Below are 18,437 nucleotides of genomic sequence, written 5' to 3'. Positions count from 1 at the left end.
TGACTAGTTCACTCCTCTGCCATTATCAGAAGTAGCAGTTGGAAAATATCTTTCTGTATAATTTAAAAAAATATATTTGAGCCCTGGTTGGTTGGCCCGCTGACTAAAGGGTCACGGGTTCAATTCCCGGTCAAGGGCATGTACCTGAATTGCAGGTTAGATTTCAGCCCTTGTCGAGGCCTATGTGGGAGGCAATCAATCAATGTGTCTCTCTCACATTGATGTTTCTTTCTCTCTCTCCCTTTCCCTCACTCCCTTCCATTATCTCTAAAAATCAGTGGAAAAATTATCTTTGGGTGAGGATTAACAAACAAACAAACAAATATATTTGAGATCATTGTATACACCTTCTATGACTTTTTACTAAATAAATTATGCTTTGGCTATTTTTTCCATTTTAGCACTTATATCATTTTTTAATGGTTTCAGTGGATTTATTAATACAATATACTCATTTATCCATTTATCTCAATACAAATAGAGAATCTCCAAATGTGTGTTTTTTTACAATAAACACTGATATTATAAGTGATACTTATGGTTCTTTTGAACATGTATGATTATTTCCATAACAAATATTCTTCAGAGGGAATTTGCTGGATCAAAATATAGGTGTATATAAAATTTGGATATTTCCAAATTATCCTTCAAAATGGCTGAATTAATTTACACCCTAACTAGATAGACTAAGAGTGCTCATTCACTTTTCTACATCCTCACTAAACCAGGATATAATCAAGATTTGTAAGTCATAATCAATGAGGGAATCAAAAATTTGCATTCTGACCACTTATAATTTATATTTCACGAATAATAAAGAAGTAGATTCATAGACTATAAGTTCTAAGAAAGCATGAACTTGGTCTGTTTTTGTTCACTGCTCTATCCACAGAACAGTGCCTAACACATAGTAGACATTCAGTAAATAGTTGTTGAGTGAATGAACAAAAAAATAAATACCTGACAAAATGTAGGTCAGAACCAGCGGGAATATTGGGGTTTACCAATTTAACTGCTGCAAATGGGTAAGATGAAGACCAAAAAGTTAATTACCTGCCTAAGATCTCACACCTGGTGAACCGCAGGACACAGCTGAATCGCAGGCTTCATGAGTATCCATTCAAAAACTGGAAAGTCAGAGGCCATGTGGATGAGTCTAAAGAAATTAAGCTTTACAAAATAAATTACCAAATTACCAAGCCTTACGTCAATTAATAATTTGGCATTATATAATGTACTAACAAAAATACATATAGCATGCACATATGTACCCATCACTGTGTTTATATATGAAAAATGTCCTTGACTATCAAAAGGATGGTAGCTTCTTTGTAGCAAAAATCAATTGCTTCTCCATGGCTCCTCTTGTCTTTCTATTTCCTGTCGCTGTTCCTAAGAAGTGAGGGATAAGAGAGATGGCTTTCAGTAGGTCTCCTTACATATTAGCTATTTTCCTTATTATAGCTTATAGATGAGGGTGGCTTAGAGTATTGTAAAATTTCTCTATCCTACCCCACTCTGCTAGATACTCCCATGTCTTTCCTTAGCAATGAATATCACTTTTATCTGATTGGTACCTTAATATCTGACATTCTATGTTAGATAAAATATTTAGCCATGTCTTCAAAAGCACAAACATACTAAAATTTTAGGCTGCAGCTGAAATTTCATAATAGAAAGCATCTCATATCCCTACAGAACTAAAATGCAATATCAGCGTATCTGAGATGGAAATCTGTGCTATATTCCTGTGGTGCTTTCAAAGTTACTGGGGATGTTAAACATCTCCACAACTATTATTTTTACAGGCACCTGAAGTTGCTCCTTCTACAATATTTATAAACTATCACCTAATGCCCCAAAATGACTCCAAACACACACTTTCCCACGAGTGAATCTGTGTCAGAGTAAATTCTTCAACACTGGTTTATAATACACCAAAGAAAGATTATCTGTGTTCAGATTATCTTTTTCTGAAGGGCATTCTTGATACATAGTTTGATTGAAAGAAGTTACCTCTCTCCCTCCCCCCCCTTTTTTTTTTTGCAGGGGGAAAAGGTATTTTTAAAAAATATATTTTTATTGATTTCAGAGAGGAAGGGAGAGGGAGAGAGGGATAGAAACATCAATGATAAGAGAGAATCATTGATCAGCTGCCTCCTGCACGCCCCGCACTGGGGATTGAGCCCACAACCCGGGCATGTGCCCTTGACTGGAATCGAATCCGGGACCCTTCAGTCCACAGGCCGATGCTCTATCCACTGAGTCAAACCAGCTAGGGCGGTGTTCTTCTTTTTTTATTGTGACATATAACATAAAATTTACTATCCTAACCATGTCTAAGTATACAGCTCAGTAATGTTAAATATATTCACATTGTTGTGAAACATCTCCTGAACTTCTTCATCTTGCAAAACTGAAACTCTGAACCCACTAAACAACAACTCCCCACTTGCCTCTCCCTCAAAACCACTAGAAATCACCAGTTTACTTTGTTTGATTGCATTAGATACCTCATGTAAATGGAATCATACAGTGTCTTTTGGTGACTACCTTGTTTTACTTAACATAATGTCCTCAAAGTTTATCTACATTGTAGCATGTGACAGGATTTCCTTCCTTTTCCAGGCTAAATAATATTCTATTGTATATATTTGCCACATTTTATTTATCCATTCATCCACTAATAGACATTAGAATTGCTTTTACCTCTTAGATATTGTGAACAGTGCTGCTAGGAATATGGGTGAGCAAATAAATATCTTTCAATACCCTATTTTTAATTCTTTTGGATATATTACCAGAAGTGAGATGGCTGTGTCATATGGTAGTTTATTTTTAATGTTTGAGATACTTCTATACTGCTTTTCACAATAGTTGCACCATTTAAAAAATACACTAAAGGTGCACAAGTTTTCCAATTTCTTCACATCCTTATCAAGATGTATTTTCCACCCTAACCAGTTTGGCTCAGTGGATAGAGCATCGGCCTTCAGACTGAAGGGTCCCAGGTTCGATTCCTATCAGGGACATGTACCTTGGTTGCGGGCTCATGCCCAGTTGGGGGTGTGCAGGAGGCAGTTGATTGATGTTTATCTCTCATCGATGTTTCTAACTCTCTATTCCTCTCCCTTCCTCTCTGTAAAAAAAATCAATAAAATATATATTTTTTAAAAAGATGTATCTTCCTTCCTTCCTTCCTTCCTCCTTCCTTCCTTCCTTCCTTCCTTCCTCCCTCCCTCCTTCCCTCCCTCCCTCCCTCCCTTCCTCCCTCCCTCCCTCCCTCCCTTTCTTCCTTCCTTCCTTCCTTCCTTCCTTCCTTCCTTCCTTCCTTCCTTCCTTCTTTCCTTCCTTTCTTCCTTCCTTCTTTCCTTTCTTCCTTTCCTCTTTTCCTTCTTTCTTACTTTTGAGAGTAGGCATCTTAATTGTTGTGAGGTGATATTGTCATCTTGATTTGCATTTTTCTGATGATTAGTAATGTTGAGCATTTTTTTTTCATATACTTTTTGGTCATCTGTATATTATTGGTGGAGAAATGTCTATTCAAGTCCTTTGACCATTTTTTAATCAGGTTATTTGATTTTTCTGTTGTTGAGTTATAGGAGTTTTAAAAAAATATACTCTTATCAGATATATGATTTATAAATATTTCTTCAATTCCATAGATTACCTTTTTACTCTGCTGCTTGTGTACATATGTTTGAGCTTTGAGTCTAGAGACAACATTTTACATTTTCCTTTTAGAAATATTATGCTTTTAAAGTTTAACATTTTAGTTCTTAATTTAAAATATTTTGAGTATTTTCAAATGTATAAAAGTGAAAGAGAATAGTATAAGGATTGTGACTGCTGGATCATGTACATTTAGTTTTGTAAGAAGCTGCCAAACTGTCTTTTACGGTGGTTGTGCTATTTTGTATTTCCATCAGTGATGAATTCTCACCAGTGTTTGGCATTGTCAGTGTTCTGAATTTTGGCCATGTAAATAGATGTGTAGATTTTAATATCACATATAGAATACCACTATCTGCTATCACTGATAGAGCTACAGTAGTGCTCCCCCCTTATTCATGAAAGATACATTCCAAGACCCCCAGTGGATGTCTGAAATCATGGATAGTACTGAACCATCTATATATTGTGGGTTTTTTCATATAAAGTGCAACTTATAAATTAGGCACAGTAAGAGATATAAAACAATGACTAATAATAAATGCCCTTGTTGGTGTGGCATAGTTTGTTGATCACCACCCTCTGCACCAAAAGGTCATCAGTTCAATTCCTGGTCAGGGCACATGTCCAGGTTGTGGGTTCAGTCCCCAGTCAGGTGCATATAGAAGGCAACTAATAGATATACAAGAGGCAACTGATCTCTCGCTCTCTCTCTCTCTCTCTCTCTCTCTCTCTCTCTCAAAAATCAATGAAGACAGCCTTAGCTGGTTTTGCTCAGTGGATAGAGCATCGGCCTGCAGACTGAAGGGTCCCAGGTTCGATTCCGGCCAAGGGCACATTCCCGGGTTGCTAGCTCGATCCCTAGTATGGGGCGTGCAGGATGCAGCTGGTCAATGATTCGCTCTCATCATTGATGTTTCTATCTCTCTCTCCCTCTCCCTTCCTCTCTGAAATCAATAAAGAAATATTTTAAAAAATCAATGAAAACATTAAAAAATAGGAACTTAAAAAAACAATATACTGTAATAAAAGTTATGTGAATGTAGTCTCTTTCTCTCCCAAAATACCTTATTGTACTCTAATCATCCTTTTTCTTGTTATAATGTAAGATGATAAAATGCCAAACCTATTCCTGAATCTGTGTAACCATCCTTATCTGCAAAAAATGGCTTGGTGTCACTATCATGGAATCCCTTGCTGGGTCTTCTAATAAGCTCAATGGTTTCTAACACTACACAATGCCATAAATTGAAACATGTCTTCCACCCACAAATTTAATGCCTTTTCCATCTTAACTAAGCTCTTATTATGCACTGTGGCTATCTATAATATTTGCAGTTTGAGGTGTGACAGAAAAACTAGCATGCATTTCTTTTTCCTTCTTTACAATTTCACAGATGGAAGATTTGTTCTTACTGTGTAGATCTCAGCAACCTCAGCATACATTTCCCTCCTTTCTTTATTAAGTTGAGAACTTTCATCTTTTCACTTAAAGAGAGCACCTTAAAGCTTCTCTTTGGTATATCTGAACTAACAGCAACAATGTTCTTGTGCTTTGGGGATAGTATTAAGTAAAGTAAGGGTTACTTGAACACAATTACTGTGATACCAGGACAGTTCATCTGATAAACAATTAAGTGACTAACAGGCAGAGAGTGAATACAGAGTATAGATGCTAGACAAAGAGATGATTAACATCTGGATAGATAGAGTGGGACAGCATGGGATTTCATTATGCTACTTAGAATGGCATACAATTTAAAACTTATAAATTCTTGGTTTCTAGAAATTTCCAGTTAATATTTTTGGACTGTTGTTGACTTCAGGTAACTGAAACCATAGAAAGAGAAACCATAAATATGGGGGAGGGGGAGAGACTACTGTACTTATTTGGAAATGATTATAATATAACGGATAGAACAAGAATCTAGATTTGAAACTTGGTTCTGCCATTTATTAATTCATTCAAATATATGCTACCAATTACCTATTACTTTTACAGTTTTGTGCCTGGCACTGAGTACAAAATGGCAAACAAAACAGACATGATTCTTGTCTTCCCTGAATTAACCATTTAATGGGAGGGACAGCTGAGTTAACAAGTCATTGCTACTGTGTGTGATAAGAGCTTGTGGCAGAATTTAGTAGGTATTCATCAACCTGTCTTCTCTCCTTCCCTAGCACACAGCTAGATATTAGCTAGTTTCTGTGCAGTGAAGTAGATCTATTTCAGAGGTAAATGGACAAGTCACAGTGGTTGAGTTCATGAAGAAAGGGGAGGATACAAGGATGACACCTAGCTTTGTTTGGGACACTGGACTAGGAGCTTGAAACACAGGAGGAAGAGCAGGTATGAAGAGTAAAGAAAATTAGTTCGGTCCTGAATAGGTTGAATTTGAGGTAATTATGGTATATCCATGGAGAGATGTCTCTTAGCAAGTTGACATGTGTCCATGGAGCTCTGGAGAGAGATAAGTCACCATTCTATTTTTGGAAGTCATTATCATGAAGATGGTAAGTAATGCTTGAAATAGAGAAATGGCTCAGAATGAATGCATAGAGTTTATTCATTCATCAAATTGTTCCTTCAGTGCCAGCATGGGGGTGGGGGTAAGCAGTGAAGATACAAGATCTTTCCTCACTGAAGTTTAATCCATAGGGAAGCCTCTGGAGACAAATAATAAACAAGTAAACACTTCAATAAATAAGATCTTCAGATAGTTCTAGTGGTAAAAAGAAAATAAATAACATGAATTACTGAAAATAAACATTATGGCAGAGAATTACTGTGTGTTTTATACCCAGTGGTCAGAGAAAGACTTCTCTGAGATGTTGTACCATTGGAGCTAAGAGACAAGAGGGTCAAGGACTGAAGACAGAAGAAAACTGACATTTAAAAGCTGAAGAGAAAAAGGATCCACAAAGAAGATTAGAAAGGACCGGCCAGAAACTTGAGAGAACATCCACAGACAAAGGTAGCAGAAACCACTAGAAGAGGGCTTTTCAAGAATGGAAAGTTTAAGACACGGACAAGTGGTCACTGAATTGACAACTAGGAGGCTGACAGGACCTTGGGAAGGGTTCCATTGCTGGAATGGAGGAGGGCTGGAGGGTGAGAATAAAGTTAGAAGTGAGGAAGCAAACACAGAGGGAATAGACAGGCCGTTAATGAAGTTTGCTTCAGAAGTAAAGGATGGAAGTGAGGGAAAAACAAAATTTTTAAGCTGTGAAAAATAACAAGCATATTTGATTGAAAGTATATAGAGTAAAGCTGGAAACTTATGAGAGAAAAAAACAAAATAAAAAGAATTCAGTGATTGTATGCTAAGTGTTTATATAGTTTTCCTTATTTAATTCATACAATACTAATGTTATCCCCAGTTTAAAGATCAGAAACTTGAATCTCAGAGAGTTTGAGTTCCTCAATTTACAGCTAGTAGTAGGTATTGTGGCTCTAAATCCATGTCTGTATAACTCCAGACATTGTTTAGGACTTTTAAAAATGTTTTTAAAAATTACACAGACAGTCCTAGCTGGGTGGCTCAGGTGGTTGGAGCACCATCCCATACACCGAAAGTTGCAGGGTCAATTCCTGGTCAGGGCATATATGTAGGTTGCAGATTCAGGGCGCATAGGGGAAAGCAACCAATTGATGTTTCTCTCTCACATCGATGTTTCTCTGTATCTCCCTCTGTCTTCCTCTCTCTCTAAAATCAATAAAAATATATCCTCAGGTGAGGATTAAAAAAAATTGCACAGATAATTCATGGACATGTTCTCCATAAAATACCTAAACAATCAAGAAGTCCACTGTTAATCATTTGGTTTAGATCCTCCCAGTCTTTCCCCTGAGCATTTAATGTTGGAATAATGCTATTACCTTTTAATGGCTCATCATCATTTAAAATCCAAGGTCCTCAGAACCATCAGGTCAAAATTTATTAGGGAACTGGATATCTACACAGTCTCAAACTATCTCCCCACAAGTGACTTATTAATTACAAAGAAGAAAAGTATCTATGCAAGGAAATCATCTGAATGGAGTGATCAGAAGTGTCCACCACCAGCAATGAGACAAGGTGACATCAGGTGTCCCCTGATGCAGCACATTTACAAGAGTCCATCATTTGTATAGTGTCACTGTACAATGTGTGAGCTCGAAATTTAATCATTAGAGAATTTTTATGTAAGCTCAAACTGAGGGAAAGCCTACAAAATAAACTTGCTTATACTCTTAAAAATATTGATATCATGAAAGACAAAGAGAGGACAAGGAACTGTTTCAGCTTAAAGAAGACTAAAGACACATGACAATTAAATGTAAAGTGTGATAAAGGATTGAATCCTGGTTCAGAAAAAATGAGGCGGGGGCCTCTATAAAGGACATTACTGGGGCAATTGTTGAAATTTGTATGTATTTGATAGCAGTATTTTATCAATGCACAATGTCCAGACTTTGATAATTATGCCATCCTATCTAATAAAGAGGGAATATGCAAATTGACCGTCACACAGTCACAAAGATGGCTGCACCCACAGCAGAGGCCAAGTTCCCCTAATGAGTCTTAACAAGCAATCAGCAGGGACCTGAGGCTGCACTCCCTGCCTGGTGGGGCTTGACAGGGAACCTCAGGCCACGCCCCCTGCCCTGGCGCCAGGCCAGGAGACCTCAGGCTGCGCCCCCTGCCTGGTGGGGCTTGACAGGGGACCTCAGGACATGCCTCCCGCCCAGCAGGGCTTGACGGGGGACCTCAGGCTGTGCCCCCTTGCCCCAGCACTGGGCTAGGGGACCTGAGGCTGCACCCCCCACCCCAGCACCAGGCCAAGGGACCTGAGGTTGCACCCCCCCCACCCAGTGGGGCTTGACAGGAGATCTCAGGGCACACCCCCACCTGGCAGGACTAGACGGGGGACCTCAAGGTGCACCCCCCCCCAATGCTGGGCCAGGGAACCTCAGGCTGCTCCCCCTGCACCGGGCCAGGAGACCTCATGCCACACCCCCCACCCAGGTGCTGGGGGAACTGAGGCTGCACCTCCCACCAGGCGGGGTTTGACAGGGGCCCTGAGGCTATGCCCCCCTCCCAGCTGCACCCACAGTGGAGGCCGAGTTCCCCTAATGAGCCTTAACAAGCAATCAGCAGGAACCTGAGGCTGCGCCCCCCTGCCTGGTGGGGCTTGACAGGGAACCTCAGGCCGCTCCCCCTGCCCCAGCGGGCACTAGGCCAGGATACCTCAGGCCACGCTCTCTGCCTGGTGGGGCTTGATGGGGGACCTCAGGCTATGCCCCCCCCCCCCCTGGCCTGGACTGGGGGGACCTCAGACCGTGTCCCCCATCGGCAGGCCTTGACAGGGGACCTCAGGTCGCACCCCCCAACCCCAGCGCCAGGCCAGGGGACCTGAGGCTGAACCCCCCACCTGGTGGGGTTTGACAAGGGTGGGGCTTGACTCTGGGTCCTGCGGCGTGCCCCAGACTCTGACAGGAGGAAGATTTTCATATACATTTTACTAATTTTCTTTCATCTCTGACACTTCTATTATAGAGAAAGGGCAAATAGCAATATTAAAATAGTTCCTCTAATTAACCCCCTTTTAATGTGCACAAATTTCATGCACTGGGCCACTAGTGGTTATATAAGAGCATGTCGTTTTTAGGAGATTCATAAAAAATATTTAGGTATTAAGAGTTATAATGTCTGCCCAGCCAGTGTGGGTCAGTGATTGAGCTTTGACCCATGAACCAGGAGGTCACGGTTCATTTCCTGGTCATGGGATATGCCTGCATGCCTGGATTTCAGGCTTGATCCCCTGTGGGGGTGGGGGGACATACAGGAGGCAGCCAATCAATGATTCTCATCATTGATGTTTCTGTCCCTCTTTCCCTTCCCCTTCCTCTCTCTGAGATGAATAAAAAACTTTTTAAAAAAAGTCATGATGTCTGCAACTTATGCTTGAGTAAGTTTAAGAAAAAATATTTAGCGAAAGAGAGATATTGAGAGAGATAAATCAAAGTGGCGAAGTGTTAACCATAAATCAAGATTCTAGGTGAAGAGTATAATACTTTGTCTATTCTTAGATTTTTGTTGAATTTTTTTTTCAAAATAAAATGTTAAGTAAAAAAAGTCCAATGTCCTTACAGAAGGCCCTACGTAATCTGACCTCAGAATTCTCTCTTGTTCCAACACTGTCCCCAGAACTTCTGCTCAAGCCACCAAGGCTCCTTGCTGTTCTTCAAACACAATGAGAACTCTCTTGCCCTGTATCATCGCTAGGCTTTCCCTAGGGCCCAACATCTTATGGCTCACTCTTCACTTCACATAGGCCTCTGCTTAAAGGTCACTGCCTTGCCTGCCATCTCTAAAATAGAGTCCCTACCACTTTCTATCTCCTTACTGTGTGCGGCACACTATAGGTTGCCTGACACGTTTTCCATTTTTAACTCCACATTTTCTCTGCCTTTACTCTTCATGCTACTAAAACCAACACTTAATTTCCCAGTCTTTTTTGCAACTAAAGATGGCCATATGATAGTGTTCTGGCCAATAACAAGTAAAAAGAACTCTCTTGTTGCCTATGTTTTTTCTTCCTCCTCCTTCATGCTTGGAATGCTGATCTATTGCATAGAGGGGCAGAAACCACATCCTGAAGATACGGTAGTAGAGCAGGAAGCTAAAAGGAGCTTCATTCTTTCATGATCTACCCCCAGCTTTCTCCCCCTCACCTGCATTTCTGTTCCACATGATAAATAAATCCTTATTTATGTAAACCTCAGCTAATGAGGTTTTCTCATACACGAAACACAGTAAAAATGATACACCATGCTTTATTTTTCTTCACAGGACTTTTCATTATTGGATATTACGATTTATATTTATTTGTTGATTTGTTTATTGTCAAACTTATATTAGAATGTAAGTTTCTTGAGGGAGGAATTTGATGTTTTACTTTTTTCTGTGTCCCAGCATCTAGAACTGCCTGACTAGTTAAGATACTTATTCAGTATTAACATTTGTCAAGTAAGTGCATTGCTTTGCAACTTGCTTATTTCCATGTTAGTAGCTATAGTTCTACCTATTTTTTTGCATCAACATTCTTTGTAACAGGGTGTCCCATGATTATATTTATCCACTTCCCTGCAGACAGGCATTTCAATTATTTGCATGTTTTCCTTATTTTTTAATACATACTGTACATACAACTATGCTCACATGTGACTATTTCTTTAGGACAAAAATTATCCTGCAAAAAGTCTGACTCCATATACTTCCACCAATGGCATATGAGACTAGCCACTATCCTACATTGTTGGTCAAGCCTATATTAATCAACTCTTATTTCTGCCAGTCTGAGGGGTTGAGGAGTAGGAAGGCTATATCTTAATGTTGATTTCATTTGCATTTTCCTAACAACTAGTGAGACTATCTTTTTATATGTTTATTGGATCATTGATTTTTTTATATCCTTTGCCTAATTTAATCAAATCTATATCATTACAAAATTTATTGTTACCTTTATAGATTAATCCTTTGCCAGCTTTTTATGTTGCAAATATATTGTATCAGACTGCATTTGTTTTCAAAAGTTATTTATGGCATCTTTCATCAAATAAAAGTTTTAATATTTTATGTAATAAAAACTATCCAATTTTTCCTTTATGATGTATACATACTGTATCTTATTTAGAAACATCTCATCTCAGTGATTATAAATATATTCAACAGTATTTTTTCTAATTTTTTTTTTTATCATTTTGATATTTTACATTAAGCACTTTAGTCCATCTGTTATTTATACTTACACTAGAGACCTGGTGCACAAAATTCATGCACTCGTGGGGGGGGGGTCCCTCAGCCTAGCCTGTGCCCTCTCGCAGTCCAGGAGCCCTTGGGAGATGTCCGACTGATGGCTTAGGCCCGCTCAGTTGGACATCCTTAGTGCTGCCGTGGAGGCGGGAAAGGCTCCTGCCACCACCACTGTGCTCACCAGAGCCCGGCTTCTGGCTGAGTGGCACTCCCCCTGTGGGAGCACACTGACCACCAAGGAGCAGCTCCTGCATTGAGCGTCTTCCCCCTGTTGGTCAGTGTGTGTCATAGTGAGTGGTTGTTCTGCTGTTTGGTCGATTTGCATATTAGCCTTTTATTATATAGGATATGAAGTTGAAATAGATCTAACTTTGTTTTTATCCAAATGGATAGCCAATTATTACATCACTAATTTGTTCTTCACTGATTTGACATAAAATATACAATTGGCACTTGGGGCAGAGAACTTGGGCCCACTGACTGTGGAACAGAGATGCAGGAGAAGCTTTGCCAAAGGTCTCTGGAACTCCTTCCTCTCTCAGCTGAAGGCCCTTTCCACAGGTGCAACCTCTAATATAGTGGTTTCTTTGTTACTAATGTTGTGGCCCCACCCCATAACAAAGAATCAGAATTTCTGGAGGATGAAGCCCAGAAATCAGGATTTTAAAAAGATTCCCAGTTGATTCTAATGTGCAGCCAAGGTTGAGAACCATTGCTCTAGAACATATATACCTACCTGGTTTTGACTCTATTGTTCTATTTGTCCATTTTAGTACCATTATCCCTTTTTTAAAGTGGTATAACTTGCAGTACATTTTGATATATGATATAGAAACTCCCTCCTAATTATTATTTCAAATTTTTTTTAGCTAATTAGATGCTTTTTCTTCTAGATGAATTTGAGAATGATTTTGCTTAGTTTTATAAAAATCCTACTGACATGTTATTGGGATTACATTGAGTTTCTAGATTAATTTAGAGAAAATTGATAACTTTATAAATTTGAACTGGTCAACAGAAAGGGATTATTTTTCTGCATGTATTTAGATCTTTTTTATAGCTTCAGTAATTTTGTTTTACATACAGTTTTTTTTGACATAAGTATTGAAAATGTTTATGCTTAGTTTATTTCCAGCTATTTTGTAGGTTTGTTGTAATTATGAATTAGGCCATTTCCCCCCTGACATTTCTAATCAGTTATTGTGGTACACACAAAAGCTAATCAGTTTTTGTATATTGACTATATATATCTGAAGTAAACTCTCAAGTTTTCAGTTGATTTTCTTGGATTCTCCAGGCAGATGTTTCTACCATCCACAAGAGCCTAATCAGTTAGTTTCCATATGGCGTTGCTTCCCCCATGAGTGTTAAATTTGCTAATTTAAAATATTAGCATGAGCCGAAACCGGTTTGGCTCAGTGGATAGAGCGTCGGTCTGCGGACTGAAGGGTCCCAGGTTCGGTTCCGGTCAAGGGCATGTATCTGGGTTGCGGGCCCATCCCCAGTGGGGGATGTGCAGGAGGCAGCTGATCGATGTTTCTCTCTCATCGATGTTTCTAACTCTCTATCTCTCTCCCTTCCTCTCTGTAAAAAATCAATAAAATATATTAAAAAAAAAAAAGCAAAAATAAATAAATAAATAAATAAATAAATAAATAAATAAATAAAATATTAGCATGAAAATTTAAGGGAACTAAAAATGTTTTAAGTTAAAGCATAGCATTAATTGTGATAAATAAAATAAGATATTTCAAGGTATACTTTTTACTTATCATCTGTTATTTTATATTTTACCTTGACTTTGAAATGATGGTTACTTAAAATTAAAAAAATAAGCCATAGTTAAATAGAATTGTGTATTAAAATTAGCATTCACCTAGGAAGTATTAGATTTTACTCTTACCTAAAATGAATAGGACATTAAGAATCCTTCAATGCTTCTTTAACAAATTATCTACCATTATCTAGGGGTGATCCATCAGAGGCTACTATTTAAGCTTCTAAGAAAGCTTATATATTTGAACAGAGGAGTTAAAGATCCTACTGAATGTGGTTTCAATTTTCAAATGGGAATTACAGACCAAATAAAATTTACAAATTATTTTCTTGATTATATGCTTGAAATTTGATCATTTGTATGGGCCATTTGAGTTTTATGGTCAGATCAGCATGTATAAAATCCCACTTGCTAAATAGCAGTGAACTGTTAGAGAAACAGATGATGAAAATAAAAAAATACATTCTTTATGCTAAAATATGTAATGCCATAATTTTATGTTAACATAAGTTTTAAAATATTACACATTTTTTTCCTCCAAGGGAAAAATAAGGGTCTTTCAGTTATGTTCAACAAATTTTTGTTTTTAAAATGGCTGTTACCTTATTTCAACTCTTCTGACCATTCTCAATAATATTTTGAAACAAAAATGAAGAAAATGACCAAACAAATAAAACAAGCCCATCTGTTGGTCTCTCTTGTTTTCCTAGCACAGAGAGCCAACATGGGAAGGCACTAATCCAGTTCTCGAAACTGATTTAGTTCTTTCTTGATGCACTCAGGGTTTAAGAGTTAGACTAACAACATGCTTATTGAATTTCCAAGTATGAACGTTTCACTTCATGCAAGCATAGGCATAGTGATCTTTAAACAAAAGACCATGTGCTCCCAATCCCTCCTCCATGACCCCACCCTTTTTTTTTTACAATTACCACAGTAGAACAGGTACTGAGGAACAAGAATAGAATTTCTTAATATAAAAAGTGTGGAAAGGGAGTGCAAAGATTTCTTTTAGTTTTAAATATATCAATCCAAGTCGAACATTTATTTCTATCATATTAAAAAGGTACCCACTGGAACTTGGAAATACATACAGGTTGATCATGGACAGTGAGGAGGGTGGTCCCATTTTTTCACTTAGATTGCAGACCTTGGAATATAGTTGCATGAAAACACTTCCACATTTATTCCTTCCTCATTTTATTGCTATTACTTCCCCCCCCCCCGTTTAAATTTTATAAGCCATTTCTACGCAGATAATTGCGATAGCTCAGGAAATCAAGCAGCTTTTTAATTTTTCCCTCCAAGAGAAAGGATATTCTTTAGAGATTACATTTTGTAATCAGAAATGGAGGGGAGAACCCAGCAAGATTGTCTTGTTGAAATTATATGTAGGCAGCATGAAAATCCATGGCCAGTCTGTCACTCTTAAAAACCAAATTACCTACCAAAGCAACAAGAATTAGGAAAGATTAAATATACTCTTTAAAAATCCACTTTTGATTTTTTTCTGCCAACATTAAGAATTCCTTTTGGAAATATAATAACTATTGAGACAAAATTCAGTAAAGCTATTTATAGTCCAGGGGAAATAGTATTTTGTGTTGAGGAGGTGAGTTACACAGCAGGTTATGTCAGCACAGGCAGGTGAGATTCAACATTCTTTACTTCTTTCTCCTTTTTCTCCCTTTATGAGACGTCCCTGGTTTTCTGCACTTAGTTTTACTAAGCTTCACTTTGCTTCACCAGCTGACTAGGGTCTGGGCAGGCAGCACATATGTGATGTCCTGAAAACACACTGCCCTATGTAAACAATTGTTTTTGGCAATTCGGAGGTTTCGTGGCAGGATTGCATCTTTTCCCTCCTCAAAATGAAATGTTTAGGCCAAAGTTAGAACTACATGTGCAGTTTTATGAACTGGCATATTCAAACGTTACAATTGTGTGTTTAAAAGGGGAATTTAATCTTTTTTTCTTTCTTCTTTGGAACTCCTTCTTTCCCTAGTTCCATTGTTTTCTCTTTTACAGAACATTTTCATATCTTAGTATATCTATTCAGCATCTGTTTCTCCTCAATAACAATTCTCATTCAAAAATAATAACTCTTTGTCCTCTTTGGACATGTTTTGTTTTGCCCCCACCTATGAAGTTCACCGGCATGTGTTGAAGGTTAACAGCTCCATTTCTGGAATTCTCTTGGATCCGTTTTGGAGCAAAGTGCCAAAGTATATAAGGAGGGCTCAAATGTATCTGGACTCTGCCAAGTCCTGAGAGGAAGGCTCCACAGAGCTGCACCTTTGCCAGCTCCCTTCTGTTCTCACTGGGCCTGGCTTCTTCATGATTCCACACACGACCTTTTATCATTTGCTCATATGGAAAAAGAACCTTTGGATGAATAGAAGCAACAGAATCGTTATTTATGCAACAACACTCTAACTTGTCCATTAACAGGTAGAAAATTGTTTCTTACCTTACTGAGTTTTCTACTCTTCTACTTTCCATCCCACAGCACCCAGGGTCATGAATGGTTCCATTGATCATTTTCTAATGGTCCCATCAATCAATTGTCAACAATGACCAAAGTTGCTCAAAGAGCTTTTCCCACAATTACTGTTAATAGTAGAAAGAGTAGGTGTATGACAAAGGCCCTGCTGGAAATGGTAGAAGGGACTCTTTTACAGTGTTTTGCCTGAGGGGCATTGGGTCACAGGGTCACTCCATGAACATCCTGTCTATCCTACTAGATGTGTTAGGCTGTTTGCTTCAGTTGTAACTTTCTGGTGCAAGAGGCAGTAACTCAACCCAAAGTGGTTCAAGCAGAAAGAGATTTTAGTGGCTTGTATAAATGAAAAGCTCAGAGTTGCAGCTGTCTTCTTATGTAGCTAAAATGTGGGGCTCAGGTGATATAAGGCCACTGATTTCTCTCATTTTATAAATCTTTTAGTGTTGGCTCATTCATAGGCAAGCTCTCCTTTCAGACTCACAATCTGGCTGCAGAAGCTTCAGAACTTATATCTTCTCTGTTTCACATCCATAAGGAATCACTGCAGGCCGACTTTTGATAATAGAAGGGTCAGCCTCATAAAACTGGATCACCAGTGGCTCTGGAAAGAGGAACACTGCTGGAGATCTGACACTCCTGGAGATTAACTAACCCTGGAGCCATCCTACCTCAGGACTTGTGATTGGAAACAATAACTTATTCTTACTGATTAAACTATTTTATGTTAAGTTTTCTTGTTATAAGGGAAATTATCTTTTTAAAAAATATATATTTTTATTGATTTCAGAGAGGAAGGGAGAGGGAGAGAGAGAGATAGAAATATCAATGAGAGAGAATCATTGATCGGCTGCCTCCTGCATGACCCCGGGACCGAGCCCACAAGCTGGGCATGTGCTCTTGACTGGAATCGAACCTGGGACCCTTCAGTCCGCAGCCAATGCTCTATCCACTGTGCCAAACCAGCTAGGGCGGGAAATTATCTTTTTTACTCTTTCATATTTTAGCCTACATTTTCTTCTAGTTCCATTGTTTCTCTTATTTGGTTCATTCAGCAGAAAGCATCCTAACTGATCATTGTCATACTGGCTCTAATTGGGTCATATATGCATCACTGACCACACATAATGGGAATGTGCTGTGTGATTGGCCTCAGCCTCAATGCCCCCGTCCACTTCTGCAGGGGGATGAGTGTATCCCATCCGACTACATGGACTGAGTGTGGAGAAAGGGGAAGAATATCTACTGGGAAATGAGGGTATGGTTTCCATTAAACAGTGAAATAGATACTGTGAAGGAAAAACATCATGTGTCCAGTACTTTATCCTTTTGAATGTGCCTTTTATTACAGAGTGGCCTGAAATTGTCAGTATAGTAAATTAAGGAGTTGTGATTTGTTACTTGGTCTGGTAGCCCAGAATACATAACTTTGAAGGTTTTAAATCAAAGGCAGAGATGCTATGCTATTGAATCATCTCGTTAGCCTATGAATCAATATGTTTCCTCAATTAGGGCCTCATATCTCGAGCTTTGGAACATCAGCCATTTCAAGGAAAGTGGCTCATGGCCAAGACAGACAAAGGCTGGGTTGCTTAACAATCTAGTACTCTCAAAGGATATTGGGAAACCCGGGCAGCTTTTAAGTGGCATGTGCCATCCCACAGGCCCGGTGTTTTTTTCTGGCCCTTTTCCTCATACCCCTGAAATTCATTTGGTCTCATGGCTCTCAGACTCAGCCTGGTATGTAGAACAGTGGGGTCTCAGGTCAGGTTGTGTCTAGTGATTTCAGTTGTGCTGTTGGCTGGAATTCCATCTGTCAAGTAGGTTTTACAGTCAGCCATTCGATAGCAGTAGGGTTAGCCCATGAAACTGGACTTCCTGCATATCTGGAAACAGGAGCACCCCTGGAGATCTGACATGCTCTGAGAAAATTAGGAGTTAGTTTTAGCTATTCCTGGTTAGTCTCTGTTGAACCTAATGTATTCCAACACTTGAGGATAAAACACACCCCCCCCCCCCCCGCCCCGCCACACACACACACAGAGACAGAATAATTTATTTTTTTATTGTGAAGTTAAGCAACTTCATGGAAAGAGAATCTAATCAACATTGAACTATTGTCTCCACAGTAATTTTCTCTTTGTCAATTGACAGACATGGATTTTCATTTACTTATAATTAGTGTGAGCATACTAATTTTTGTTTAAGAAAGGTTTTCTTTACCTTGGCATTCTGATTTGTTTTCATAGATGGAAAAAAAAAATCAGTGAGAAGGAGAAGGAATCATCCCTGGAGAGTTGGGAGGAATATGTGGGGTCATACTCTCCCAGAGTTAAAGAAACCGTAAAGGACCCTGAACCCCTCCCCACATCTTTGATGACTGCCTTTTTAGACTGATAGTCACCGGAGCAGCTTTCCCAAGCGAGCAAGGACCTCTCCCAATTTCACTCCACAACACCCAGGGGGGACCCTCCCTTACAAAGGAAAAATGAAATCCATCCTTTAGGTGTGCTAGGGTCCACTTGTCTGCCATGGGCCTATACCTTTGCCCCTTGCTTTACTGTGTTGTTAGGTTATTTCACTGGTTTCCCACACAGGAAGGAAGTGGAAATGATGCCCCTCTGGGACAGTCCTCCATATCATTCCCTCTAATGTCTTTTTTTTTTTTAAAGTGCAATTGCACACCAAT

Source organism: Myotis lucifugus, unplaced genomic scaffold, assembly GCF_000147115.1.
Source record: "Myotis lucifugus unplaced genomic scaffold, Myoluc2.0 scaffold_7, whole genome shotgun sequence".
NCBI lineage: Eukaryota > Metazoa > Chordata > Mammalia > Chiroptera > Vespertilionidae > Myotis > Myotis lucifugus.
The sequence above is the reverse complement of the archived record's forward strand: the minus strand, read 5'-3'. Positions refer to the sequence as shown.